General features: G+C 39.8%; 1 long non-coding RNA gene across 1 annotated transcript in view; it reads left to right on the top strand.

Moving 5' to 3' along the window:
- Window positions 1-4,313: 4,313 nt before the first annotated feature.
- Window positions 4,314-24,512, top strand: part of LOC106490629 (uncharacterized) — a 109,321-nt gene continuing 89,122 nt past the window's right edge. The window contains exon 1 of the long non-coding RNA XR_010884969.1: window positions 4,314-4,337. This is a non-coding gene — a long non-coding RNA (uncharacterized lncRNA). The remainder of the gene's footprint in view (window positions 4,338-24,512) is intronic.

The following is a 24,512-nucleotide window of genomic DNA, read 5'->3' as shown; positions in this document are numbered from 1 at the left end:
CTCAGAGAGAGCAAAAGCAATTTTGTTCACTCATCCTTGTTTTAGGAAAAATGACTTTCAATCTTTGTAGACTGTTAACTTGTCTGACATTGTCTCTTTGTTCTCTTATTAAATTCTTCCAAGAGGAGAGCAAATCAATACTCTGTGTAGCCCTGCTTTCTGTCTCATTATTGGCAAATCACCAAATTAGTCTCCATGTTGTCATTCCCAGGACCATATGCTACAGCTGTTGCAACCATTTAGAAAGTTCATTTCTTATCATGCTTCCCCCTCGGTGGAAAACGATGCTGTACCTGTCATCCTGAGGAAGGGGCACAGTCAAGGAAGGGGGTATGTGAGAACAGTCTACACATAAACTAGGAACAAACTGGAGTGACAGGCTTGACTAACCAGCTTCACTGGTAGCCATTGGTAGCCATTCTTGAGAACATCAAGAATGGTGGCATATTAAGTTAGGATATTGTTTTTTTCCACTTGCAAGTGAGAATTGCCAAAGAGGATATATAGCTCTGGAATTTATCAAGTAATAGGCCAGATTATATTTTTCTTGTCTATACTCTATAAAGAATGATGCCTGTTGGATACACAGACAAACTATAGTTTCACTAGATTTTACATGTTAGGCAAGACATCTATAGATAAGTTCAGAGAAATCTGAACAACTCTCGTCTTTGCAGCACTGCTGTCACCACCAAAAAATCCACTAAATTCACTTCAGGTCTGGTAGGAAAAATCATAGATAGACTGTATGCATGCAGTTTATCTTAACTGCTATCACCGTCCTACCCCGATAAAAATGGGCAATTGACTATAAGTATAGGCATCAAAATACTTGGATCTACCCAATACCATCATGATGGGCATGGCTATAAATGGGTCAGACAACACATATCAAAGAGACTGACTGCTGAAGCACTTGAGTTAGGCATATGGAAAGAGGACCTGAAGGTGCTGAGCATAACAGCAGCAGCCTTGAAAAAGTAGGACAGAGATAGCTGTACAATGTAGGGGCATTATGTTGGCAGCCAGAAAAACAGACAGATTCAAAGACCAGCTCTGCCATTCTCCTCTCTGAATGCTTGGGCACGCTATTCTACGCCTACATCCTATTTTGTAGGAAAGGAAAAAAAGAAAACAACTGTTGTTCTGCAGCCTTTGTATTTCTGGTTTGGGAATCCTGAGGAAAATGGATACAAGTTAATGTGCTTCAGTTTGAGATGAGTCTGAAGCCTCTACTTTACAGTTCATCCCCTTTGAAAAAACCCATCTATGCTGAGCTACTGGCTTCAAACATCTTCAGACATGCAGAGCATTAGAACGTAGAGGCCAAGATTGTAGCTTGAATCCTTTGCAGTTTCAACAAGGGTTCAGATGACAAGACCAAGATCTGAAACCTAAGCTCTCTACAGTTCTGATGTTTTCCCTTACTTCCTTCCATACGCTTCATTGATTTCACATTATGTATGTCCGCTGGCAAGGATTCAAGAGAAGATGATCAAAGGACAGAACAGGCACTGGTGCTCCATTATCCTTTCCAGATAAAACTACTTGGAAATAGGAGTATATTACCACTTGGATTTGGAGAGGTCAGAGCACAGGATACAAACTTTACACGTTTTATAAAAGTATGATGTAAGGCCACAAGGTTATGTGCTAACAGAAGAGACTCCTAATTCACCTTTTTATGTCCCTTTTCAGCATTCACAGAGAGGGTTAAAGTGGAGATTTGTGTAACAGATGAGCTAAATGCAGTGACAGTCTCGTATCTCCGAATGACCTCATGCTTTTCATGAAGCCAGCTGATCATCAAAGATCTCTCTGTATATCATCCCATTATATTTATCTGCCAAGAAGCTTGACTGATATTTTTGTGTCAGTTTTATCATGGGGGGGTCAGTTTGTGTATGGGGAAGACTTCTCTTTTCAGAGAAGTTAATTAACAAATTGGTAAGAGGAAAAGGCAAGGTATGCAGCTCACCTACAAGCTAGGGACCAGTCACTATTGGATAGATGAGCATAACAAAGAAACTGGAAGGAAGGGTGACTTCTGTTCCACAGCTATCTCCTTTTGGGATTCTTCCAGCAAATAAACATTTAAGCACTTCTGTAAACCTGCCCTCTCTGAAATGCTATTGTTGTTGATATCCTTCTAACTCTTTTACAACCTGATAATTGTTTGTGCTTTTTTTAGGGATTTATGAAGATCTAGTTCAGATTATAGCAACTATGTTACACTGCTTAATGGCTTTTCCAATTTGGCCTGGCTAAGTCTCATGTTAGTGCTGTGCGCGAACTGTGGGGATATACAGATTTCATGCTGTATATGCAGCTTGTTAAATAGCACCAGCCTGCAGTGCTTAATGTGATGTCAGAAGAGTCCTCTCTTACACATACGAGTATGGGGAATGCTTAGATTTAAGATCTGCCTAGATTTAGATGTGCAGCTAGGCCACCCAGCCAAGAGTACATCAAACATGAGAAATGTTCTTAGCAAACCTGTCTGCTATTTGAAAGCCACTTGCTCCATGGAAGATAAGAGGGCTTTTATTATTTTGGCCACAACTTTACCATACTATGTAAGAGCTACAGCTGGCTGAGGAGTAAGTTCATTAAATTTACTGACTTGCCAGTGTCCATGCTGGTGAAGGAGAAGTGCCAGAAGAATGAAGGCCACTGCCTGCCGCTCTTGGTGCTGTCCTGTACGATGCACGTACTCCTGTTTAGCTGGCACAGAAATGGTTGCCCAGATACACAGCACCCATCAGCAGACCAGGACTGTGTTCACTTCTAGAATGAGACCAAAAATAGCACCATAATCTTGGTTTGATCAGATTGTCTGTACAATTTCCGGTTTCTCTCAGTTTAGTTCTTTTGCTTTCTGTAAAAGGTTCAGCGGTATAAACCTGGAGTGAAGCAGAAATAAATCACAATACACAGCTTTCATTTGTCCCTTAAATGTTTCTGCAAGCATATTTAAATGCTTTTGGATTCTGATGCTGCACCAGATGTCCTGCGAATGGTACAGAGGGATATGCTAATGTGGGAATCACTGGCAACTGCTGTCTTGTTAATGGCTTCTTCTGTATATCTTAATCTGAAAATCTGTACTAGAAAGAGCATGGCTTTCCTACGGAGTAATTCATCTCTTCACAACAGCTGTGCAGCACATGCAGTTTTACACGCAGAACTAGAGGTGGATTAAAATGTTCAGGATGTTGCTTTTCTTTTAATTATTATTGCTAAAAAATGCTAATTCAAATCATCCAGATTAACCAGATTGTCATCTAAGGTAGAATAAAAGAAAACAATTCAAAATTTAAAGTAAAATGCTTATTTTTTTAATTCAAAGTGACAGCATATTTTGAAATATAATTAAATTATTTATGAAAGGAAAAGCTTGGAAACAGAAGCTGATGATGCTTCAGGTCTGTTTTATTTTTTCAATTTCTTTGCTTTGTATTGCCTGGAAACCATAAAAAAGAATCTTTCTGCAATTGTGTTTAGGATTTGCAAGAATTAATGTTCTGACAAAATTAATATTCTCCCAAAACATTTTCAGGAAAAATGTAAACTGACAGCAGCACACCCAGGAGAGAATAGCTTAATAAATTAGAAATTCATTATTTTTTCCTAAGATCTAAGTGTTTGCAAAACTAAATACAAATGACATTTCATCTAATCTGTTTCGTACTTTTTAAAAATTTGAAAGTAAGAATATCAGTTTTAGGATAAAAAGGCATGATTTTATTTTAAACGTAAAATGTTAGAATGATTAGATCTCAATAGGAATATGAACTATTAATTTCACCTGGTGCAAAGAGCCTTCATCCAAACCACCATGATAAGGGTGGATGTCCAGCTTTTGTGATCTGCAACCGTTTATTTATTTCAAGAAGTGTCTTTCAAAACTCTTTGATTTGTTGACCCATTCATATCTAGGTTAATGTGTAGTTTACATTATATATAAGCTTACACTATATATAAGCTTCCTTTTCACCTTTCACAGACTCCAGAGAAACAGTTCAGTGACTCGCAGTTCACAGTCTGAAAAGAAGCAGATTTTAAGAGTGATATTCATTACGGTACTCAATTTAGTATGCTGAGTATGGAGACAGCAAGTTATGTAGTCTTTGTGAAGACACTCTCGTGTGATAGTAATGATAGTGTGGGAACTAACACAATGCTCCAGTGACCTTGAGTACAGTCCCATATACCCTGTTTTATCTGAAACTCCATTTTCCGTCAGGATTTGAGAGGCATGCATCCACCTCATTTCTCCTGGAGATACTCTGCTATGACAAAGCATTCCTATACACAAACGCAGTATCAAACTGCAGGTAAGTGTTCTTTGTTTCCCATATAAAGCACATGAGGTAGGATTGGTTGTTTTTTTTCCTGAGGTAAATTCTGCATCCTAGAAGTGGACATGATGTAAATGTGTCATATTGCAAAAAGATTGCAGGGGCCAAACAGCAAGTTCCATGTTTAGCTTTAAGCATATGAATAGTATATTGTTCAGAGTGACTAATGTCTGGTCTTACAGGGGGGGGAGGGGGGCGGAATTAAAAAGATGAACCCCAAATTAGTAGCTAAATTTTGATTTTTAGCCAAGAATACTTGCTCAGATGCCAAGCCTGCTAACTGCCCCCACCTTCAGTATTTGGCGGAAAATGCTGATAAGCACTATGAGTAGGAAGTTTTATGCCAAGCGATCCAGCTGCAGTTTCAGTGAAAAGGAACCTTAGAAGGAATAAATGAAAACAGACACTAATACCTTTTCAGTCTCTACTTCAGAGCGCTGTGGTTCTCCAGGAACTGTAAGTAAGACACTATATATGACCATATTGCAAATCAAGTAGTGTGATTAAATGACTAAGAACTTCAAGGCCTTTTTTTATGAGGATGAAAAATAATCTCATGACAAAGAAACTTTACACACTTGATAAGGTGAGGGAAAAGCCTGTGAGTCAAATAGAATTAAGAAGACTTTCTATTGGACCAGACAATGGCTTTTGATTTTTGCTTTTGTAATGAATTAAGTAAGAGGAAATTTGATTTGGATTTTCCAAGTTGCACTGCCAGATACTTAGGACAAAAACAGACTTTCAGGAACTCTCTTGAAGGAAGTATATCCCACTGGATCTGTAGTACTTCCATGCTCTTACAGAGAGACCAGCATTTGTTGGATAAATGAGAGCACTAACTCTTCCCTAATACAATAGTGTAAACTACTTACATATTGCATTGTAGGAGATTCAGTGCTTACCTTTGAGAACTGGGCAAATGCCTGAATACCAGCACAAGTGAACAAACAAGCACAGTTTGCTCAGGAAGATGAATTTATCCTCTTTTTTTATTAATTTCCTGACCAAATAGCAGATAGAAACAGCAAAACTAAGTAAACACTGAAGAATAGCGTAGAAAGATGGGTAGCAAGTTTAAAATGCTCTGCTTACCAGTTTATTGTGGAGCTTATACTGGCAAATATATTTGCTCTGATTTGGATTCTAGGTGTTTGAGCCAGCCAGCCAGGAAGCAGAGACATACAGTATTATATACACATAAAGTAAGAAGGGACTGTAGGTGCAGCTGACTGCCATTTAATGTTGGCCAAGTGCTGCTCATGTAACTCTCGCAATAATTATTCTCCTTAATTGCTGGAAACTGAGGCCGGAGTCTGTCGCATAGCTTCCCTTGGAACTTCCTAGCTTCAGATGAGCCTGATTTTCATATATCTCTTTGAGCTGTAGTGGGAGAAATCATAGGGCGTTGGTTAAAATGGTTCACCCGCATGCAAGCGACACTGCTAATTTTCAGCAGTAAGATTTAGAGGTTCAGTGTTTTCTTGGGAGGAGTGGGCCAGTGAAGGTTTGCCATTGCAGGGTAGCCAAAGTGTACACAGACACTACTTCATTCTTGTTGCACTGACTCCTTCTGTAAGAGTCAGGTTGCTTAATAGTTTCCTGCATGCATCTGCACAGGGAGAAGTCAAGTTTCTGAGATGGCCGTCTCACCACTCGCAATATGCAGGAGGTATTACAGTCCTAAGAATGTAGAGCGTCTCCTCAACAATTTAATTCCCCAGTACTAGTTATTGAACTATATGTAACTGCTTAGACTGTGTGCTGGCTGCCAGAACAGAGGCCCTGTTAGAAATGAAAAAATATTTTTTTCTGAGTCATTCCTATAACACAGGGATTTTCTTAGAGTGTGAAAAAGAGCCACCATTCCCAGTCTCTCCCAGGACACTCAGTAGACTTGCTTTATGTCAGTAAATCCCATCTGTTTTCCTTCTTCGACTACTGTATGATGGCGGGGGGGGAGGTTCTTTGGATGAGTCCCTTTTGGATGGTCCTTCAGCTGTTGAGGTTTAGGCTTCCCATGGCAGATGTTCTGGGTTCATCCTTCCGTCTGCTCTAAATATTTTTGTCGTCTTTTGTGCATAAACTGAATGATAAGGAAATGTTTAACTCTGACAGATAATGGAATTTGTTACAGATGCATTCCATTTAATACCTAATGCATTTCACTGATTTGCCTGTCAAGATTTTTAGATATTGTGTATCAGATGGATTTCCAAGTTGCATGTTCATCTGTTAAGACAGAAATAACATGTGAGCTAGAAAGTCATACTTGTAGGTTTTCAATGACAAAAAAGTGCTTCTAAGATGATAAACACAGCTGCTGCATTGCCAATTTGTGACATTATTTTCTTCTAGATTGGTGTTCTCACCGGTCTGCAGATTATCTGCAGATTACTGCCAGCAACTAAAAACTGACTCACTCCTTGAATTCATTTGCTCTTTAAAGTAATCTTCAGCTTGGGATTTCTGAGGTTTTCATTAGATTTGTCTTTATGTTGTCATTATTAATCCTTTTTTTTTTCTAAGTCTGGACAGTCTTTTATTTCTTACTTGCATGTAATTTGAGTTTAGGAGGGCCATACCATCCATTAAAACTGCATTGCTGTTATGCTGGTTATGTACTGAGTTATTATACTGTCTTTTATATACTCTTTTATTACTTGTGAAGCTGTTAAATGCCCCCCTCTTAAACTCAAGGTTTCCTAAGAGATCCCTTTATAAGGCTTTATTTTCAGCTGAATTACCTTTGCCAAATTTGAACTGTTTATACTGATATTTTCCATGTCTGTTTCAGCCTGCATTTTTTGTTTTAATGTTTCAGATTAAATGGTACAGATGTTTCCAAGAACAAGATTAGGGACAACTGCATTGTGTTTCTCCACGGTTAATTTTTTTCTTAAGTTCATCAGGAGTCTCTAGAGTTTTCCTTTCTCTGGAGTGAAGACTTGAAGCATTAGGATAAAAGGAAAGCCAGGAGCAGGAGGTGCAAGAAGAAATGGGATGGAAACAAGCCCTAAGGGATAAAACAGTCGCTCTAAACAATGCTGTCCTCCTCAGTGTGGTTTTGAACCCGTGATTCCCAAGTGTTCTTCTCCTTTGCTCCCGGCAATTAGTTTTGAGACATTTTGGGAAATGAATATTACCCTTTTCTAGGGGTATGCTGATGACGCTTGGGCAGTCTTCATTCTGGCATTTCCTGTTTTTCTTTAAGGCTTTGGATTATAACAGTAGCATTATTTTAACCTCTTTTTTTTGTACAGATATGCAGGTAATTTATATCATGAGGGTATTCCAAATGCAGTTAATGCAATACAAAGTTAAAGAAAGAAAAGAAGGAAATGCATTTCCATAGACAGCTCATATTTTAGTGCAAGGGATGATGTGACATAGGAAGAAGACTAGTGCAGAGGAGGATAGGGACAATATAAAGCTAAATATAAGCTGTGAAGCTTATATAAAAAATTTTGCATGTTTTGTATAAAATAGAATTTTGTTTTGTTTTTTTTTAATATAAATCTATTATACAGCTCCAGACTCTCTGTAGGGAAAAAGGAAGACTAGAAATGGTACCTGTGTGATGCAAGATGTGGACCTGTTTTCAAGTGTCTCATACCAACATATGATGATAATGTCAGATGTAAACAAAACTTTTCTATGCCTGCATCCATCTCTAGTGAAAAATTACATTTTATTTTTTAAGTTTTGATCTATGCTAAGATGATAAACCCCACTCTGTTTTATTTTCATAGGTGTCATTTTCCCAGATTATGTTTTCAATCTTCACAAAACATCTAAAGCCTCCTTATTCCTTTGCAGGCAAAAACTTTGTGTCATGTAATATATGACATGTTCTAGGCAACAGAATACCACTGTGTCTCACAGAGCTCAGTACTTCTTCCCTGACAGATCTGAGTGACACATACACATAGCTCAGTCATGCACTTTTCACTGATTACAGCCTCCTTCCAACATAAATTTCAAAGTATTGGAAGTACAGGAAAAAAAAGATGCTGCATACGGGGCAAAAAAAAATCCCTGTTCCATAGTTCAAATTTTAGGACAAATAATGTAATGCAAAAATAAATTTGTCAAAGAAAATTGTTTCACACATCTAAATCGATCCCTAACACAAAGTCCAGCTATGTAGCCCAGAATGCTTAAAAGATAAATAGAATGCTTTTTTTTTTTAAAGGTCATAGCTTTATTATTGTTGTATACCTCTGCTAACCACTTTCTGTATCCTTGGCTCACATAGTCCCTCATGACTGCAGGGAAAAAAGTGGTGCTTAGAAATCATTTCCCCTTCATGTAGTCCGGCATATTTCACAGGTCTGCATTCCCACAAAGCATAGCCGAAGGACAGTAAAACTTAAATTTCCTGTGAGAAAGGTCTCTGAGTCTGGAAAAGGTTCAGGAACAGAAAGGCTGGAGTCCATACCCATTAAACATAGTTAGCAAGGCAGACACGGAGGCAGGGCCTGCAGCCCTACCAACAACACCCTGCTACCCAAACCGACTCTGTCCTGCAGTGGCAGTAGCAGCAGCCGTTGTCAAAGCTGACCAGCCCTGCCCATTGCCCTTCCCTGTGTCCGTTTGTTTCTATCTTTGTCAGACCTGAACAGTTTGGGCTTTCTTTATGCTGGCTGTCTGCCTTCTGCTGATGTTTTCTCTGTGCGTGTGTCTGTGTGTGCAAAAACTAGCCAAAATGGTTCAGCCATTTCTGAGAAGAAGTCTTGGAGAAATAGTTTCTTGTTTCTCATTGTGCCCAGCTTAAAAATGATGGGGCCCTTTGTAAAAGATTCAGCTATTCCCTTCATGAGTCCTCAGACATCCCAGATACATGGCTGAAGTATTAAAGATGTATCTTTTGCCATTATCATGAAAAGTTACCTGTATTTGCTCAAGCTTTAGCTGTGTTACTTCCCCTTGCGTTGCCTTGCGTTGCCTTGCCTTCCCTTCCCTTGCCTTCCGTTGCCTTCCCTTCCCTTCCTGTCCTGTCCCTGTCCCTGTCCCTGTTCCTTTCCTCCAAGAAGCCCGAATCATAGACTTATATTATACTGGACAATATTCAAACAGAATAAAAATGCAGTTCATATATACTCTGTAGAGACCTTATAGTGTTTTAATTGCTAAATTCCTAGAATAAACCCCAAAGCCTTTCATCCACACAGAGCATGCCTCAGCTGAGAGCTTACCAGATTTTCCCTGCAGCTGCTGCTCTGAACTGCTGGGGCTTGAGTTGGGGCCGGGGGCTAAGGCCAGGAACCAGGCTGGTGAGCCAAGGGGCTCTTGTTTAGCCCTCTGCTCTCAGTACCCCACTGCAGGAAGGTCGTGTGGAGAGAGTTGTCTAGGCAGAGTGCAGGGCGAACAGCATCCAGATACGGAGAGTGCCAGTGAGGAAGAAACTTGACAGGTGACAGGCAGAGCAACAGACTAGAAAGTGCTGGTGGACAAGAAGGAAAATGGGCCTGTGATTGGGAGCAGCATAAGACAGAGGGTTTAGACAGAGAAGAAGACTAGATTAGAAAGCAAAGGAAACAGACCTCTCTGGAAAAATGGGCTCAGTGCCAGGGTAGACAGATGTGGATAGATCAGGGGAAAATTGTGATTTGAAGACTGGGAGCAGCTGAATAAGGAGATTATGACTGGGAGCTAGTAGAACAGAGAGAAGGTAGGGGAGGTGAGGCAGATATGATGAAGATGGGGCAATAGAGGCTCAGCCACACTTATGGCTAGGCAAGAAACTGTAAAAGGGTATTGAAAGAGGATACTCAAACCAGATCAGTAACCCAGTAAAGAAGATTTGAAGTGTGGATACAGAGCAATTACTGCAAGCTGGTGCAGAAAAGACCATTCAGAGGGGAAGCTCTGAAGGAGGTGGTGTGGGTTTAAATAGGTGAAGGAACTGGGCAAAAGCCGTTTCCACAGTACAATTGGGATCTGAGGCCAAAACTAGAAATAGCATTAGAAGAACTGGAACTATCTAGATATAGTGAAAAGGACAAGCCTGAAGAGCCCCAAAGAAGGAAAGAGCCAAGCCTGAGAAGCAGGCTCATTGAAAAAGGTGAGGCAGAAGGCAGGAAGATTGAGGAGCTATGGCAAAGAGTCTGTAATGGTCCCAAAGAAGAAAGATATGATCACATAACTAAGCATGCTGTCATTGTTCACCTGCAGAACTCGACCAATATAACCTTGCCTTTGGCATTTCCCAGTTTTTGAGTGTTTGACTCTAATGTTGTCAGTGGTTTTTTTTTTAATGTGATACTATATATATATAAGTACAGGAAGAATCAAATTTCAGATAGTGGGTGTGGAAGAGTGTATGTAGCTTTGGGTTAACATGTTTGTACATGCAACTCATGCCTATAATACATGGTTTCAAATAGAAGAGCTGAAATGATTTAAAATGACAGAGATGGAAGCTAATGTGATGTGTTATAATTTCAGCAGGAATGAACCTTTTCTTGTACATCTATGTGTTCTTCTCTGTGCTTTACAAAAGGACACAATAGGCTGAAGGTGTGGAAAAAATATTATAGTATGACAGGCAGAAAAGGTTTCTGAACTCTCCATCTGAAAGAAAATGCGCCTGGGTAAAACGCATAATAGGAATATTTTGGAAGCGGAGAAGGCTGGTTATTCCAAGGGCCAGTGCATTTGCTTCTTCTGTCTTGTCTGTCTGGCATGGAGCATTCTTAGTTTCAAGTCTCAAAATACAAAGTATGATATAGATGCATCCTGTTAGCCTGCCTTGTGTAACCTGCTGCTGCTCTGCTGTCGCTCTCATCTAGCAACTAAGAACAGAGAGGTAAGGAATGTTCCTGGTCTTTACAGATCAATTCACTTGCCTCTTTTCATGTTATTTTAACTAGCTAGATAGATGGGCTAAGAATTAAAGTCATCACAAAGTTTAAAATCACAGGACAGTATTTGCTTTTAAGTCAAATTTACCTATCCAGCACAGAATACTATATGTCTGTTAGAAGGATCAAAATAAAGTGCAGGCCCATTCCCTCCTCCCTTCTCCTTCTTTCTCTTTTTCTCTTCGAAACTTGCTAAACTGAATGCCAGCCAGTATCCTTTGACAAACAGAGCTTCCTGCAGATCATTTCAGAAGGAGCAGTTCTTAAGTTGGGAAAATTAGACCGCAAATGAGCACGAGTCCACATAAGAGTCTAATGTTTAAATAAATTCTTATCTTTTTGTCTTAACATTAGCATCTAACAAATGCAATAAGTTGGCAAAAAATGTGAAGAATTTGGAACTGAAAGCATTTGTTTATAAGGAATCATTTTCATTTGATTTGTTCTAGTGTGCTGTTATTGAATGAATGAAGAATGGAATTTGCAAAGGGAAGCGGGTGCCAAATACCTATTTCTGTTTGGTGAGGTTTGAATACCTTAACCTCCATTTGAAATTCCTAGTCACAATTCTTCAATACTTTTTTCTAGTCTATAAATGCTAAAAAATACTCCAAAGTTTATAAGAAAGGTGTATTCATCTAGAGTTATAAAGTATCTCAGTGTAGGATAGTAATATGAGTTTTGTTCAGATGTTTTTTTCCCACAAATTCTCACTCAGGAGACTAGAGCTGTCTAAGCCCCAAATTCTTTCTTCCTCCAATCCAAGCACTCCCCGTTCTCCTCTTCCAGATGAATATACAAGACTTCACATCCAAGCTTTTTTGCCGTCCATCAACTCATGACAGACAGACTAGAAAACAGTGTGCCCTAAATGTCATGTAAATGTTAGTCTTAATCACACAGCCAAATACAATATTGTGCTACAGCTAAAAATGAATTAAAGAACCTGCCACACACTTCTTCTTTAATTTCCCCAGAAACTAAGGTTTAGAGAAAGTTCAAATGCATAGAATAAGTAGAACATAGTCATAACAGGATATGCCTTTTGTTCACTGAAAAAATGAGGAAAAGTCAACATCCAAAAGAAATTATACCTGTTTAACATGTTGTGGTAGCGGGAGTGGGTGATAAAGGCCTATTTGCCTGTTCTCCCTATGCAACATGGAAACAGAATAAGCAAAAAAACACTAAACCCACCTCCATGGCACAATATAGGAAACAAAGATGGCCCCAGACCCAAGAGCACCACGAGGAAAGAGAAGGAACAGCAGGGAAAGCCATTTCCATTGTTTCATTTTAACATCATCAATAACTCCATTTGTTTTGCTAAAATTAGCAACAACCCTCTTTCCTCTATCCTTACCCTTTGGCACGGAGTTAGTGATGAGTAGGCAGCCCTTCCTATACAGTGGAGCTACCACTGTAGCAGTTAAAGCATTCTTTGTTTTTTAATGCTCCACACAGAACTTTGTAAACATCTGAGAAAGCTATGCTATAAATTACTTCATGTTCTGAGCAACCCAATTGTTATTTGAAGGGGTAAACCTCCTCTTTGTTTACAATTCCAAGTTCCTGCTCCGAGAAATGACAGCAAAAATGACACCGAGGGTCCTGTACTGTGTCTCATTAATTTCCAGGTCAAAAGCTTCTACTGAGGGATTACTGAATACAGATTTTTCTGAGTTCCCAGTGCTTATTTCCAAATGCTTGCTTTTTGTTGCGTGTATGGCACTTTATCCTTATGGTAAGTTGTTTATCTTGTAGTGATGATTTTCACTTGTATGCCAAACAAATCTACTGGCTGACATTGGTTTGTTACTACGTTCTCACTTTATTTCCTACTGGTGCATTGATAATTAGATGACATTCAGTATGTTTGCTAGCAGCTTTTACTAGCTCTGTGAATATTTGCTATTCTTTGCAAACTGTTTTGGGGTTGAGGGTCAGCATCCTTGCTCTGATTGTAAGTTGAAGGTTTTTGATGAGGCTTTTGGCTTTTAACTATGTTTAATACAGACTATAATAGGTTATCCAGTTAGCTGCTTAAATTCACACAGCTGTGTTATGTAGGCATTTAACCTAATGGCTAGCTATATCATCTTGCAATTAGTTTCTTGTAGGGAAAATGTGTGTTACCAAGGTGATATCCCTTTGTAAGGAAAGTTGATGCTCCTCTTTTAATTTCAGCTATTAGGCAATATAAAGTTCCTACAAGTTACTTCCATTTGGAAAAACAACCTGATGATGATAAGGTACATATTTGATGCAGTCCTGCTTATGCATAAGGAATACGCAAATTCTGTTCATCTGACCACAAGTTGAACAAAAGCAGTTATTTTGCCCTCAGCTCCACGCCTGTCTTTTTGGCCAGGTGCAGTCAACTGAGGCCATGCTATTCATCTCCTGCTTTCCTTGCTGTTTACAGTACCCACCTAGGGCCGAATCTGTCTCCGAACACTGATGGTTTCTGTTGTTTTATTGCTGAACAGCAGGGCATTAAACATTCTCTTCTTTAGCCTCCATATAAGATGCCTAATCACCCAGGTAATTAATTATAGAGAGGTTGGTGATTACTATTAGATCACAGACACATTAAGTAGCTTCTAATCAGCCACTGACATTCTGGGCAACTGTGATAGGTTTTGCCTATCAATTTGTGGTCTTTCTGAAGCTCATACTGAAAAGTATTTTAGATCTTCCAAATGTCTGGGTTGACTTCCTGTATAATGACAAAGAATTTTACTGCTTTTGATATCTCTTCACTATCACATACTTCCTGGAGAAAAATCAGATTTCAAGCCAGGATCCCTTCCAAATAATTTGTTGCCTTCCAGTCAAAGAGTGTTTGGGGATTTCAGCACTCAAAGAAGCTAATCATCCAGCTCACTTGACTCAGGAGTAAACTCACCCTCACTTTTCCTCCATCAGGTATTGAAAGTGTCACAGAGACATAATGGTAAAAGGCAGGCTTGTTTCCAGGTCCTTTTAACATGAGTCATTGATACAAAAGGCTATAGCTCTGACAACATGTCAGTGTTGTCATCTGCAGTATCATATCTATAGTAGAAAAGCTGACAACTTCCTTGAAACTACTAGATCTGTTTATGCTTCATAGAAGCTGTGGTAAAGTTAACTCCATCAGTGTAGTCCTCCCAGGCAACAACTGATGAAGCAAATCTTAACAAAGTTAAAAGCACCTATTTTTTTACTGAAAAGTACCCATTTTTTACTCATGTAAGCATTAAAAATACTTACATTTTACTCAAATTAAGATCCTAGACATTAATAACATTGACATTAAGGTTGAGAATGTATTGCCCTTTTAAAGAAAAAAAAGCTAGTGAGAAAGAGGTAAGAAAACTCATCAGCTATTAATTTGGCAGATCATATTTGAAGTCTGGATGCAAATACTAACTGTCTCTTGCTGCTTGCTACATATGCTCCACCTCTGAACCGGAAGTACACTTATCTGAAGTTCTTGTATGTGATGCAGGTAGTCATCACTCTCCTGTATATATTTTGTGAATATTTTTACTGTTCGTAATACAGGCCTAACACTCAACCTTCTTTCAGCTGATCCATCCAGAAGTTTGATTTTTGTCTTGCATGTATGATGCAGGACCAACAGCTAACCTCATCCACCATCTTGCTTGGCACTGGGGTGTTCAATCTATTTTGTGTTACAGTCCTGCCAGTGGGGATCACAGAGCCTCCTTGCCCCCTCAAGAAGATTTCAAAAAACAACATGCCAGAAGCAATTTAGAGCCACCTTGGGCCTCATTTCTAGTTTATCTAGGAAAAATTTTAGTCTTCTTTGGTAGAGTGAAGAGAATCAATATTAAATCAAATTCACTTTAAGACTCTTTCATATTGCCTGAGCATCATCAAAAGTTATGGGACTGTATTCTCGCATGCCTCATAGCTCTCAGGAATCTAGTAACTCGTCTTCTTTCTCTGAGTGGAGGAGAAAGATGGTGCAACTGTGTGTACTAAGCAAATGCTTTGGCAGCAGCTAGCTGTAGTCAGCCCCCTGCCATCATCCCCATCTGGCCATGATGGCTAGCTGGCACCACTTTGTAGCTACAATTACAAGAGAAGACACTCAATAAATTGTGTCAATGAATCCTGAGTCCAGCCTATTCTGCCTGCATCCTCTTTTTCTTCTTTCCTTCACTTCTCCCATGGGTTCTGCTCATCTAGCCTAATCTTGAGCCAGGCTTTCCTATCTTATATCTTAATCCCAGCCTGCCAATATGGCAACTGTCTTTGTCCTCACTGTGGTTGTGTGCTTGCCTTATCCTAAGCCCTATGTATCTGTGATTCCCTGGTTCTCACCTTCTGGCTGGGCATGGACTGCAATACTTGATTCTACCTGTAGACCTTGATTCTTCATCCCGTAGGGCATGGTGGAGCAGTCAGCATTTGCCTGTCCTATGGCTGTTCCATTACATCAATCACAAAGTTATGCAATATTCCCTGAGAAGATCAAGCAGTATCACATGAAAAATCTCCATGGAGCTCTGCATAGGTGTCTTGCCTGGGCACTGAAAAAATCTGCAGAGAATAGCACCCATTAACTTTTGTCAGTGAAGCAGAAGTGGGGGTTGCGCTTGTTACTCCTGCTACAAGGCAAGAACAACATCCCTGGCCCTTGCATTTGTATCACACCTGCTTTATTCTGTGGGTGCAAATCTGCTCAGCAGTAGATTGGTTAGCCCTTTCTTTGCCCACCTGTGCCCATATTACAGTTCTTTCTTGGCATGCAGAAATAGCATGGCAGTCACAGGCAGAAAACGTTATACAACTGGACCCTATATGGGACGTAGTAGGCACATGACCCATGTTTTCTCCTGAGTGTATTTTTTTCAGATGGTACCTTCCTTTTCTGTCCTTGACTCCTGATCCTTCTGCAACAGAAAAGCCTTGACAGGACTTGTATATTCCAGTGTAGGAGCTAGGAGGACATTATCTGATTGGCAAAATAAGCTAACAGAAGAGTATTTCATCACAGGATACTCATCACCTAACACCTTTACCATGCCCAACAATTGTTAATATACAGTATAAATGGGGTAAGTGAGCCTCTTACTCATAAGGACCCTTGTGAATGCAAACTAATTCATGAGAGGTTCAGTATGAGAGATCTCAAAAACTACACCAGTACTTTCTTTGTACTTTGAGGAGACCTCAGTTTGCCTCTGTAGTTCAGTTCAATGTACAGCACTTATTATAGAGGCCTGTTTCTGATGGCACAAGCACATACCATGAGTCCCATTGAGTGGGCCAAAGATCATCTGTAATAATCTCTTTGGAACTGGTAGCTAGATGAAAATTACAATTTCCAAAACAGAAAGGTCTTGTTACTTAATACACTTGTTACACAAAGAGCATTTGTTACATGTGAGTCTTTGGCAATAACTTCATAATCACCTTTTCCTGAACCTCCATCAGTCAAGGGTTGCTTTCTCAAACCGAGGCTAAATTACTTATGAACATACAAACATGGTTATTTTTTAATAGTTAGTTAATAGTTAAAGCTTTGGATATTAGTGTGAATGATACTGTGGCCCCAAGCAAATTTCTCTTCAGGTTTTAGACCTGTGAAGGAACAATAAAACCAGTGATTTTAAAAAAAGGATTATTTATTGTAATTCTTACGTTTTGCCTTTTCAGAGCTTGCTATTTTTACCAACTAAAATCCAGTGAAATTCGCAAAACCAGTTTAAAATAATAAACTTGGCTTAAGTCAAGAACAGATCCCATCAGCCTATTGGCTCCCACTTCTGTTTTGAAAGGAGCAGTGCTGTACCAGCAGCTCTTCTTTTGGTCTGAGTTTCCCATGGGCTTTTGCTGTTGGCTATCTTTAAGTACAAACCAGATCTTAGACAATGACATTATTGGAATTAACAGCTTCTGAAGGAGCCCCATGGAACAACAGTTACATATTCTACACCTTGTAAGATGAATTAACATAAAATCCTGACCTCCTAAGACTAGCTGTTTCTGTTCATTCCAGCAGAAGTCACTGAGAAAGAGGACGGAGGGTAAAAAAAATTCCCCATTTCAGACTGTGTTGTTTTTTCCATGAACTGAATGTTGTATAAGAATTTGGGTAATGTATGTACATGCTTTTTTGACTTCATATTAAGAATTTAAGCAGGGTAGAAAAAAAAAATGATAGCATCTGCGTGAAGTATGTATGCTTGTCCTGGGGAGCTTTACCATAGGAAGAGCCTGCAGCAGTGTGTGACCAGACAATTCAGTACCCTGCAGGCTGGCCTTGCAGCGTGTGCTTCCCCCAGAATGCATTTAACTTCTATTCTAGTGCTCCTTGGACTAAGTCTTCTTGGACTGTAATGGCTTTACTATGAACAAGTCTGATAATAAAGTGAAACATTTGAATTTATTGGTGCCACATACTTGAGGGACACTAAGCAGCTTAACAAAAATGACTTACACGCAGAAAGGGAAACAAATCCCAGAAGTGTGTGCATAATGAATGGTCTCCATAGAAAGTTTATTGCAGGTCCATGCAAGGAGACCTGGATGCATCTGCATATGGCACTGCAGCCATATTCCTGGATCTAACCTACAAGGGAAAAGAGTTGCTAGCTGGTTGCTTCCCTGTCAGCAGTAGAGACACATAACAACACCTGCGAGCTATGAGAGCCTCTGCAACATACTACCCAGAAAGTGGGATGTCAACTCTACTACCAGAAGAAGTGCATCCACCTGTTCTTCCCTGGAAGAAATAGCATCTCATCACAGCTGACTGACTGTTCCACTCCAATACAGCGCTCTGGAGGATGATGGTGAAAACAGCTTCCAGTTTTTATTTCATTTCAGTGGTGTTATATCAGACTTCGTATGCAGAAAGATTGCTGTCCTTCACTACTAGACATGCAGATTCAGCTCAGCTCAGAGACAGATAGAATCTTTTTTCTTTTTGGAGTGCACCATTAGTAGGCCTCCAGGCTGAATTATGCCCTGATTTACATGTGACAACTCTGTTTTCCTTCATCAGGTTGCAAACAATGTTGTTAAGGGTTAAAGGTACCTGGCTTGAGGAATTATTACCAGCATGATATGTGAAAAGGAAAGAAACTACAGGTAAACGTGCATGCGCATATGGGCGTGTGTATGATCTGAGCAAACCTGATAAGAAATGAGAGATCCGTCACAAACATAGAATCACACAGTGGCAACTTTTCAGTCATTTTTCCGAATAGACTTGCAATGCCCATTCCCACTGTTCATTCTGGGAGCGGTCCAGGTGCAGTGACTGGAGCGGGCTGCTTGTGGGTGAGCATTCCTAGATTCTCTTCCAGAGCTGTGGACAACCCTCTGAATCCATTTTAAGGCAAGAGCAATGGCTATACCCATGTTTTTGAACAGAATATTTGGATTACATCCCAGATGAGCTCAGCCAAGTCATTTAGCTTCTCTGCTATGTCTCACCTGTATTTGGTTCAGTAATACTTTTTATACATGGCATCTGGGAGTGGTGATTAATGTTCAGAATGTGTTTTTGAAATTCTTGAATGAAAGCGACTACATCAGTACAATGTCTAAATATTTTAATGAGTTTGTCATTTTTTCTCTCAGTGCCAGTTTTTTTGTACATCTTAAACTCTTCAGCACAGCATGAAACTCCAATCCCATTAAGTTCTGTTGAGCAACTTAACAAAAATGAGTTAAGTTCCAAAAAGAAAACAAAACCTAAAGTACAAACAAAAAGAATAGTCTCCTAAATCCTGTTGTGGGTCCATGCAAGGATGCCTGGGTGCATAGGGAGCCATCCTTATTACAGTGGTGTGGGCTATCCTTTCCTAACATGTAAGTGTTGATCATAAAGAAATAGCTACAGAAAACGGTTGTATTTTTTGTGTGGCTTGTATTACAGTAGCAGCCAATGAATGTTTGTGGAGGCAAACCTGCATTATAAAGCACCCAATGTGACCAAAGCCTGACTTGCAAAGAGAGAAATAGAAGGCAAAGGACATACGGGACTTTCTGGCTTCACTGTTGAGGTTGCCAGTGGAACTGTCAGTGTTTCCAGTACATTAATGACTTTTGCCATGTGAACGGTGTATGGCTGGGAACTGGTCAGAGGCTATTGAGTCCTCATTAAGCCGTCTGGTAGTACTGAGTTTTGATTAAGCAAATTTGACAGGTTTGGGGCCAGGAACCTACAGGCAAATAGAAGTAGAGCTCCCATGTTCATGTGCAGGTTTTACCTTTAGACTCTGTGTTTACATAATTCAGAAATAATGCTGAGTAAGTAAGAAGAAGATGTTTCTTGGGTATGAGCTTTCCCTAATTGTGTTTCTTCTATTTTTTCTATTTAAACAGTGTTTTCTCTTTGTTGTTTCTCTGAATCCAAAAGGTCCCAGCACTCACTGGTCTCTCTGCACTCAGTGATATCCCTTGATACTCAGAAAGAGGCAGAAATAGCTAAAAATAGTAAAACTATCCTCTACTCAGCCCCCTCAGAAAATATTTTGATAAACTCAGGAGCAAGCAAGAAAGCTTGAAAAGGAAAGTAAGACATACCTCTCTGAATCTGAACAAACCTTAGGAAAGTATGGCTTAAGAAATAGACTACATTTAAGCTTTCATTTTATATGAATCAATTTGCTTATCCGATGTAAAACACATGTCATAATCCATTCAGGTAATAGGAACAAGGGAGGATATCGCTCTGTGATCTTGCTGCTTTGTCTGCACCCAGATGTGACCCTGGCAAATGATCAGAGACTTGCTTTACATTTTGTTGGTCAGCAGTATACATCAGCAAGGCTGCCAGGGAGCTGCTGTTTTTTCTTCTTCTGTTTCTGTGCAGAGACAGCATTATCTGGGGCACTGGGTGTCTGCAAAACAACCTGAAATCTGTTTTATATAGACCATTTATAAGTGGCAAAAATGAAGAGACTGGGCTAAGATGCACCCTTACAATGACTAGTATGATATCTCTAAGGGGAGGGGCTGGAAACCAGGGAGTTGATTTTCTGGGAATATGCACTATTTCAAGTTGGATGCTCAGGGTGCTACCACTATCTGGTTTCAGCATCTAGCGAAAGAGCTGTGACCATTGGTAGTCAGATGCCAAGGATGTGGTAGAAATTGTCAGTTACTGATCACTCCTGCAAACCCTGCCCCACAGTTCTCTTTGTAGTAGCAAAGGCGAGGCTGGAGCCTTGCTTTGCAGCCCCGTGTATGTGTTGTGGCAACAGTATGAGAAGAGTTTTGGAACTTTGGCTGTCTTAGGTGGCATTTTATCGGCAAATTCTCTTGTTGTAAATTGAGGACAATTTCACAGAATTTCCTGTGTTGCAAGTGAAAGTCTTCATGAAATGGTGGCTAACTACATCTGTGTCAGAGTTCTGTGGATTACAGATTTTTTTTTTCATGGCTTGTACAGTGCTTATCAAAATAAAAAAAACAAACTATTTCTCACAGTGATTCACCACAGTACAATGAGTGAGAGCATATCCGCAGGTTAGTGCTGTCATCTTTGAGGCGTGCCTTGAGAAAGCTCACTGCTATACAACTCAGGGCAAAACTGGACAGTGACTTGCGCATCAGTAAAAAACAAACCATCTCATGCTTCAGTGAGGTTTTGAGCTTTCCTTTCCTATGTGCCTTATGTTGTGTTCACTGCAGAGCTTATGTAACCGTATAGCCTGCCATACCTTGGAATTTGACTGTCCAAATGTAGCAAGCAAATGGCTTTCAGAGTGTAGGCACTGTTTTCAAAGGCTTATAACGCAACTGAAAAAACCTCTCTTGACTTCTTTCACAATATTCTAAGGGCATTTTTCAAGGAGGACTGTTTTCCAACACTGTGAATCAGAACACTTATTAAAGAAACCCTAGTCAATATATTCGTAACGTGGGCAAAGCTGAAGTGAATTTTGATATTTGCCCTTGACTCTGCCACTGAGTCCTCACACTAACTTCAACCAATTACATACTGTTTTATTGATTCAGTTTCTTATCTGTAAAATGTGAAGGATGGTTTCACAGGGCATGCTCTAATGCTTAATTTTTTTAAGGATAAAATATATGTGCCAAGTATTGCATATTTATAATGAAATTGATCACAAAGTGTTCTTAAAATACTCTTGGCTGCACAGAATTAGCTAAGAGTTCCCACTTGGAGAGTGTTCCTTAGGTCATGGTTCTTGTTTTGGTTGTGGTACATATGGAAAAGTCATCATCACTTATTCATCAATGCCGTAATTCACTGGAACAATTGTACTGGGCTGGTACGTTCTGTGTTTGGTCAGAGACCTCATCCAGGATTATATACCTTTTCTATAGTATAGGTTAATACAAAAGAAACATGTTTAATGGGCTGTTCAGAGTGAGGCAACCCACACAGGATTGCTCAGAAAAGGCAGTGTGTACTTCCTCGCATGTTCAGAACAGGCCTGGAGTAGAAAAAACAGTATTCTAGCTCACCTTTCCAAGAATTCTTAATGTCAAGTGAAGCCTGGAGCTAGAAAAACATTTTAATACCAGCCAGCCTGTTATACACATAAAGTTGGTATTTTACAGGGCATTAAAAATTTTTGCTGTATTTATAGTAGTTTTCTGTTGGTGCCAATTCAAATACATACTTCATTTTCTGATCTTTGTTACACACTCCTGACTAGCTCCCTGTTCTTAGCCTTCCTTCACCCAGTCTGCAGTTCTCAGGGTCTCTCTTTTTTACACTTATTTTTCCTCTTGATTTTTCATTAATTTGTTTTGCACAACATCTAGATTCTTTTCAAGTTATTGGTTTCATCTGTTCTTTTTCCTTCTTCTCTTTCTGTTCTATAGTCACTTATCATCACTTTCACTCATTTATTATGGTTTTTCTTACCAATTTTATTTTCACCTTGTGGAGTCTGTATTTATGCCATAACCTCTCTCATTTGGTATTTTTCTGCTCTCTTTAAGGAAAATACACTCAGGAGATAACAGGGAACTTCTGCCTCATACGTTCCTCTCCCCAGAGCCCAGGATCACTCCCAACAGCACAGACCTGACCTGTGGCTTGCTGGGTAACCGAGTTCTCAAGGCCAGGTTTCAATCACTGAAGGAGAAGGAACAAATCTCATCTCAAGTGTGATCTTTTCTAATGGTGTAAGAACTAGCTTGAGATGGTCATCTCAGATACTTAGTTGGTTAGTGATTGATTCGAGAGGGTAAAGGAAAATGAATGGAAACCAAGGGATGATCTAGAGGAGTAATAGCCAAGAAAGCTGTTGCCAAAGAGCTATTATTTCCCTTATGTCCACATGGACACTCATTCTAATTTCATTAAGGTTTTGATGGAAACTACATTGATACTGTGAAGTTTTTGAAGCTGAGTCGCAAACTAATTTTTATTTTAACCTACTGAAATAGACAGCTTTGCATCCCTAATCTTGTCTCCAAAGGGCCAGAACATTCAAATTCTTGTCCATTCACCAAACTCCATCTGTACTTATATACCTAAGCTACCTGTGTCCACTCGGTAACTTCTTTTATTTACATAAATTTAAGCAGACAACCTTGAAACACTCAACTCAAAAGCTCACTATAACATAATGAAAGCCCTTGGCTTTACAGCCTTCCTTCTTAGCCACTGTGCTACAGATCATTCTGTCTGTGTGGAGGGTATCAGGACTCCCTCTTTGAAACTATGCAGAAGGCAGATGCATCAGCATGTTCAGCATCTCCAATCTCAGACAATTTAAACATCAACCCTCCTATTGTCGGGTCTAGACATGCGCAGCTCAGCTATCGTCTCTTGTCATTGTATGATACAAGTCTGACAGCCAGAGAACTGCGCCTGTCCCCTGAGAGAATGGATGGGAGAGGGAGGTCTTCGCGGTACATGGCACTGGTGAACCTGACAGTACCGCCACTATTTGAAATTGTTTTTACTCACTGCTGGACTAACTAACAGCAGGGCTGACAGTTGCATGGGAGAGTTAGCATGAAATGTAAACAGCATGGAGCCCTTGTACAACATCCTCACCAAGACTTGCCTAATAGCTTCCAACCTACACACATACAGCAGTACCTTGTGGCACAGAGGAGAAACTTATGAAAGCCCCCTCCCTCTCCCTTAAAAAATAATTTTAAAAAGAAATGTGGGGTATTTGAGCCTATATGAAGAACTCAGCAGGGTCTGGTGAGCACAACAACCCTCAGGTGAGCTCCCCTTCCACTCATACCTCCCAAGTGGTGGCCAGCACACACCTGCACTTCCTTTGCTCTAAGAGCATGCAGACGCCCCACAGTATGGCTATTCCAGCTGAAGCTGCAGGTAGCTGGTCCTTCTGCCACACAAGCAAGGATGTTCTGCAGGTCTCTATTTTGTTTGGATGAATCTTGCTCCAAGTGAACTGGAAGTTGTAATTGTAGCTGCAATAGGATGTGTGTTTTTTTCCCCCCTTTCTGGTAAATGTTTAATTTGTTACTTAGAAAAATACACTGGTAGCTCCACATAGCCATGGGAACAGACTGCAATAATAGCTTAGTCTGCTGTATTTGAGTGGTAACCAGACTGTCAGTTACTTAGAGCCTGACCCTACCTCAGAGCAGCTAAGTTTGCATCTGCAAACAAGTAAGAGAAAACCCTTGTAGATTTATCCAAGAGAAACTGTGTTGCAATTCCTAGCAGAGTGAACATTATGCTGATAACAAGAAACTTGGTAATTAAGGACTCCTGAGGATGTTTGTACAGGAATAGCTACGTTGTCAGATGTGTCCCTTCAGATGCTCTGTATAGCAGGCATTATACTTTTGGAAATACAGAATCTGGGGTGATGGACAGTAGCTGGGGGTCATTTGAAGCATTTGGGCTGGAAGAGAATATGAAACAAACTCTGGAATTTGAATAGCAGATAATACGTTACAGGAATAACCTGTAGTCCAAATTAAACCTGGGAGGCACAGGTCTCAGAAGGCAGCTGCAATTGCAACCTTGCTGAATAATGATTTATTTTATATGTTCTTCATCAATGAGATGGTTTATTAATCATTTACATTTATATTTAGATTGGCAGTGAGCACCTGCATTTATACTAATGATGCACATGTAGCATGCATCTTTAATACCAGTCATTGCCTTAGAAGTAAGGAAAAAATATTTTGAAAGGCAGTAATTAAAGTTTCATTTGATGGAAGACTTGGAAAGAGCATACTGTTTCTGTTTCTTCCAGGATAAAAGTCCATGAGCAAAACTATGATTTTTTTTTTTTGTCATAGGAAAAGCAAAATATGACAGCTGAGAGTTTGTTAAGAA

This window comes from Apteryx mantelli, chromosome 1 (genome assembly GCF_036417845.1).
Source record: "Apteryx mantelli isolate bAptMan1 chromosome 1, bAptMan1.hap1, whole genome shotgun sequence".
Taxonomy (NCBI): domain Eukaryota; kingdom Metazoa; phylum Chordata; class Aves; order Apterygiformes; family Apterygidae; genus Apteryx; species Apteryx mantelli.
The sequence above is the reverse complement of the archived record's forward strand: the minus strand, read 5'-3'. Positions and strand labels throughout refer to the sequence as shown.